The following is a 6,000-nucleotide window of genomic DNA, read 5'->3' on the forward strand; positions in this document are numbered from 1 at the left end:
GGCGCCGAGTCACAACAGTGATATTACATGGAAGTGGAATTCCCTCAAAAATTGATGAAAAAACAAGAAGCTAATTGTTCAGAGAGACTGCCAAGAGGCCTACAGCAACCTTAAAGGAGCTGCAGGATTTTCTGTCAAGCACTGGTTGTGTACTGCATGTGATCACAATTTCCAATATTCCTTATATGTTTAGCCTGTGGGGTAGGGTGGCAAGACAGAAGCCTTTCCTTACAAAGAAAAACATCCAAGCCTGGCTATGTTTAACCAAAACCTATATCAAGTCTGCCAAAAGCATGTGGGAAAACTTGTTATGGTCTGACGAGACCAAGGATGAACTTTTCGGCCATAATTCCAAAAGGTGTGTTTAGTGTAAAGCCACCAAAAGAACATTATACCCATGGTGAAACATGGAGGCGGCAGCGTTATTGTAGCATCGGCGTCTCTGCCCCCTGCCAGGCAGAGAAGTCTTCCTTCTCACCTCCCCCCTCCCCGCGCGGCGTCCTCCTGCGCTCCTCTTCCTGCTGCTGCCGGCTCGCGCAGCTTCCCGGGCACTGTGCTTAGGGCGCGCGCGCGCTCCCCCTCTCTTAAAGGGGCCGCGCGCGCCGTCCTAAGGAGTCCCCGGCCAATAGCTGGAGGACCTCCCATATAAAAGGCACCTCCTCCAAAATGGAGGTGCCCGAGCAAAGTTGTAGCACAGCATACATACCTCTGCTTCAGCCCTCAGGTCCAGTTGCCAGCCTGACTACTGTTCCAGTCCGCCAGTCTGACTACTCTCCAGCCCGACAGTCTGCCTTCCGTTCTACCCGCCAGTCTGTCTATGGGCAAGTCCGCCTGCTTACCAGGAAGCACCTGCCAGTTACCTGACTGCTACCTGCCGTACCTGCTACCCCGCTCACCTGGGAGCACTTGCCTGTTACCTGCCTGTTACCTGTTAGCCTACCTGGAGGCTCTGCCGTCACTTGCCGTGACTACCTGTCTGCTAACCTAGAGACTTCAGCCTGCTCTGCCGTCACGTGCCGTGACCACCCGTCTGCTAACCTAAGAGACTTCTGCCTGCTCTGCCGTCACGTGCCGTGACCACCCGCCTGCTAACCTAGAGACTTCTGCCTGCTTGGCCGTCACTTGCCGTGACCACCGGATAGCCTACCTGGAAGCTCCTGCTGTCACTTGCCGTGACTACCCGTCTGCTACCTAGAGACTTCTGCCTGCTGGTTGTGTCCATCCGCTATACCGGTCAGTTCCAGTCTGCTGACCAGTGGGAGCCACCTGCTCTCTTACAAGGTCGTCCCCAGAGTAGCACCTGGTCCCTCTGCTTGGTCCCTCCCTGGTCACGGAGTTGTTAGCCGCCGTACAACCAGGGTCGGGCTGAGTTGATACTTAGTTACGCCCCTCTGGGTCCCTCCTTGCACCGCGGCACAGAGGTTCCACCACCCGGATCCGTAACAGTTTGCTCGGGCCATGGAACCCGGTGGCCCCCAGACCCCCGCAATCTTCGACCTGCACCAGGAGGTCTTACGTCAGAGGGCTCTACAGGAGTCGGTCCTGTCCTTCCTGCGGTCTGTTAACTCTCGCTTAGGGGCTTTGTCCGATCCGTCTATGTCCATCTCTGGTCAGGCAGCACCTGCTTCCGCGGCACCACAACCTAGTCCTATTATGACGTCCGGCTATGGACCCCGGCTCTCGGCACCTCCACGTTTTGCTGGCAACCACGCCTTAGCTCGATGTTTCATAAACCAGTGTTCCCTGCACTTTGAACTCTTGGCACATCAGTTTATCTCCGACCGGGCCAAAGTGACATTCATCATGTCCCATCTCACTGGGGAAGCACTGGCATTGCTAAATCCCCTGTGGGAGAGAGGGGATCCCCTGGTGTCCGACCTGTCATCTTTCCTCGCTGCTTTCCGGAGAGTCTTCGATGAACCAGGGCGAAAAACCTCTTCAGCTTCCTCTCTGCTACGTCTCCGCCAAGGGAGTCTCACCGTGGGCCAAATATGCCATACGGTTCCGTACCCTCGCTTCTGAGATTGCCTGGGAAAACGAGGCTCTGGTGTCCGTCTTCTGAGAGGGTCTTTCCGGTCAAATTAAGGACGAGTTAGCCGGCCGGGACATTCCTACCACCCTGGATGACCTGGTGCCACTCGCTACCCGGATTGACATCCGGTTCCAAGAACGCACCAGAGAGACCACCCGGGAGAGAAAGTTCTCCCGCCTTGCTCATACTTCTCAGAGACCTGCCTCTCAACCAGTCACTGCCCGGGCGCACTCACCCGAACCCATGCAGATCGACCAGACCAAGATGGTCAAATCTCGCCAAGAGTCACGTCGAGCCGAGGGGAGCTGTTTCTATTGTGGCAGAAAAGAGCACCTGATCCATTCCTGCCCGGAGAGGCCGGGAAACTTCAGTGTCTAGGAACGCTCGGAGAGGTCGTCCTAGGCAAAAGTAAGCCCTCTCCATCCCTGACTTTGTCTGTCTCTATCTCCTGGGGAGAGAACCGTCTCTTTGAAATTGCTCATCTGGATTCTGGAGCAGCTGGAAACCTCATCTCCCAGTCTCTGGTAGAGAGATACCGAATTCCCACCAAACCTCTGGCTGAACCATTGACCGTCGCCTCTGTGGATGGAAGACTCCTTCCGGTGACCATCCTGCTCATCACTGAGCCCCTAACCCTGCAGGTGGGAATGCTGCACTCGGAGAAAATCTCCTTCCATGTGCTGTCCGGACTCTCTCACTCCCTATTGCTAGGTCTACCCTGGCTCCAGATACATGAACCCGTGCTGAACTGGCAATCCGGTGAAGTACTCCGGTGGGGGCAGGATTACCATAGGACCTGTCTGGTTCCGGTTCACCCGACTCGTCCACCACCTACTCCAGCCAATTTACCCGGTCTACCGGCTCCTTACTGGTCCTATGCGGATGTCTTTGGTAAAGAGGAAGCAGAGACACTGCCACCTCATAGGCCATATGATTGCCCGATCGACCTGGTACCTGGCGCCACTCCACCCCGTGGGCGTATTTACCCGTTGTCGGCGGCCGAAACACGGGCCATGTCTGAGTACATAGAGGAAAATCTGGCCAGGGGATTCATCCGGAAATCTACCTCCCCGGCTGGAGCCGGATTCTTCTTTGTCAAGAAGAGGGATGGCTCGCTACGCCCCAGTATTGATTATAGAGGACTCAATCAGATCACGGTAAAAAACAAATATCCCCTGCCGCTCATCTCTGAGTTGTTTGATCGCCTTAAGGGCGCCAGGATCTTCTCCAAGCAGGATCTACGTGGAGCGTATAACCTGGTCCGAATCCGTCAAGGAGACGAGTGGAAGACGGCATTCAATACCCGGGATGGTCACTATGAATACTATGTGATGCTCTTCGGTCTTTGCAATGCTCCCGCTGTCTTCCAAGAATTGGTCAATGACATCTTCCGTGATCTTCTTTACTCCTGCGTGGTGGTATACCTGGACAATATCTTGGTCTTCTGTCCGGATCTTCCTACACACCGGAGGGATGATCGTCAGGTCCTGCTTAGGCTCAGGCAGAACCACCTCTATGCAAAATACGAGAAGTGCCTCTTCGAGCAGACCTCTCTTCCATTCCTGGGATACGTTATCTCCCAGACAGGCTTACGAATGGATCCCGAGAAGCTCTCTGCTGTCCTAAAGTGGCCCCGTCCGGAGGGGTTGAAGGCGATTCACCTTTTTTCTGGTGGATTGGAAGGGGTTTGACCCAGAGGAGAGAACTTGGGAACCCAGGGAGAACATCCATGCCCCACTTCTCCTTGAAAAATTTCTTTCTGGCCTAAAAAAGAGGGGGCGTAAAGGGGGGGGTACTGTAGCATCGGCGTCTCTGCCCCCTGCCAGGCAGAGACGCCGTCCTTCTCACCTCCCCGCTCCCCGCGCGGCGTCCTCCTGCACTCCTCTTCCTGCTGCTGCCGGCACGCGCAGCTTCCCGGGCACTGTGCTTAGGGCGCACGCGCTCCCCCTCTCTTAAAGGGGCCGCGCACGCCGTCCTAAGGAGTCCCCGGCCAATAGCTGGAGGACCTCCCATATAAAAGGCACCTCCTCCAAAATGGAGGTGCCCAAACAAAGTTGTAGCACAGCATACTTACCTCTGCTTCAGCCCTCAGGTCCAGTTGCCAGCCTGACTACTGTTCCAGTCCGCCAGTCTGATTACTCTCCAGCCCGACAGTCTGCCTTCCGTTCTACCCGCCAGTCTGTCTATGGGCCAGTCCGCCTGCTTACAAGGAAGCACCAGCCAGTTACCTGCCTGCTACCTGCCGCGCCTGCTAGCCCGCTCACCTGGGAGCACTCGCCTGTTACCTGCCTGTTACCTGTTAGCCTACCTGGAGGCTCTGCCGTCACTTGCCGTGACTACCTGTCTGCTAACCTAGAGGCTTCAGCCTGCTCTGCCGTCACGTGCCGTGACCACCCGTCTGCTAACCTAAGAGACTTCTGCCTGCTCTACCATCACGTGCCGTGACCACCGGATAGCCTACCTGGAAGCTCCTGCTGTCACTTGCCATGACTACCTGTCTGCTACCTAGAGACTTCTGCCTGCTGGTTGTCTTCTCCATCCGCTATACCGGTCAGTTCCAGTCTGCTGACCCGTGGGAGCCACCTGCGCTCTTACAAGGTCGTCCCCACAGTAGCACCTGGTCCCTCTGCTCGGTCCCTCCCTGGTCACGGAGTCGTTAGCCGCCGTACGACCAGGGTCGGTCTGAGTTGATACTTAGTTACGCCCCTCTGGGTCCCTCCTTGCACCGCGGCACAGAGGTTCCACCACCCGGATCCGTAACTGTTATACTTTGAGCTCTTTTTTCTGCAGCTTGAACTGGGGCTGTACTCAAGGTGGACAAAACTATGAACAGTTCCAAATATCAGTCAATTTTGCATCAAAACCTTCAGGCTCTGCTAGCTGAAGATGAAAATGAATTTCACCTTTCAGCACGACAATGATCCTAAATATGTCTCCAATTCAACAAAGGAATGGCTTTGTTAGAAGAAGATCAAAGCTTTAGAATGGCCCAGGCATAGACCAGACATCTATCCAAATGAAAATCTTTGAATTAGCCTGAACAGATTTGGAGCACAATTGCAAGGATTAGTGGGCACAGATTGTCAATTTTAGATGTGCCATGTTGACTGTTTGCTACCCAAAAGGACTAAATGAGATCATAAATTGAAAGCCTACTTCAACAAGTGTGTCTATTTATGCAATCACATTATTTTATTTTTTTGTTTTTTTTTCTATCCAAAAAGATTTTTTGTTTTTCCACTTGAGTTGTACAGAATATATGTGACCATAAATTCTGAAATTATTCTTATTGGTATGATTTTTTTTACATGACATAAACCTAACATTTTAACAAGGGTGTGTAGATTATTTCTATCCAGTGTATGGCAATGCTATAGAACAAATCTAGATATGTAGTCAATAGTGGAAAATAATCTTATTCCAATTTTTTAAATTGTTGAAGGTCACATGGCAGTAGTCTGTAGGGATATTCAGAATATATTGCATACTCATCAGTATAAAATGTAACATCTAAAAGCTTTCGATTTTAGATTTGTTTTTAACATTATGTAACATTTGTTAACTATATCTTAAATATTGTATGTTCTTTTTAACTTTTTTTTTTAAATATTTTTATTTTGTTATATTTGAATTATGTGTTTTTCTAGTGTTTTTGAAGTTCCTGCAGAGGAGTTCTTTGGCAAAGGGGAATTAAAAGCTATACCCAGAGCATGTAGTGTAAGTGACCACTTACTATGGGGTGGCTTCCTATGAAAAATCCTGTTCTGCACTATAAAGACATATTAAGAGATTTCTAGTGACTGCCTAATATTGATAGTGCTCAAAATAATCCAACAGTACTTGTTTGCCCAGTAATGTCCCTTTGGTTTCCTCTGCATGCCTATGCCATTATGCCACTCCCATACCAGGTGCTAGAACCTTACTAAGTCATTCCTGTCAATCAATTTTGCGTGGTGTGGCTGCAGTGC

The sequence above is a fragment of the Phyllobates terribilis genome, unplaced genomic scaffold (assembly GCF_046119375.1).
Source record: "Phyllobates terribilis strain yellow unplaced genomic scaffold, ASM4611937v1 Scaffold_11__3_contigs__length_659146591, whole genome shotgun sequence".
Classification (NCBI taxonomy): domain Eukaryota; kingdom Metazoa; phylum Chordata; class Amphibia; order Anura; family Dendrobatidae; genus Phyllobates; species Phyllobates terribilis.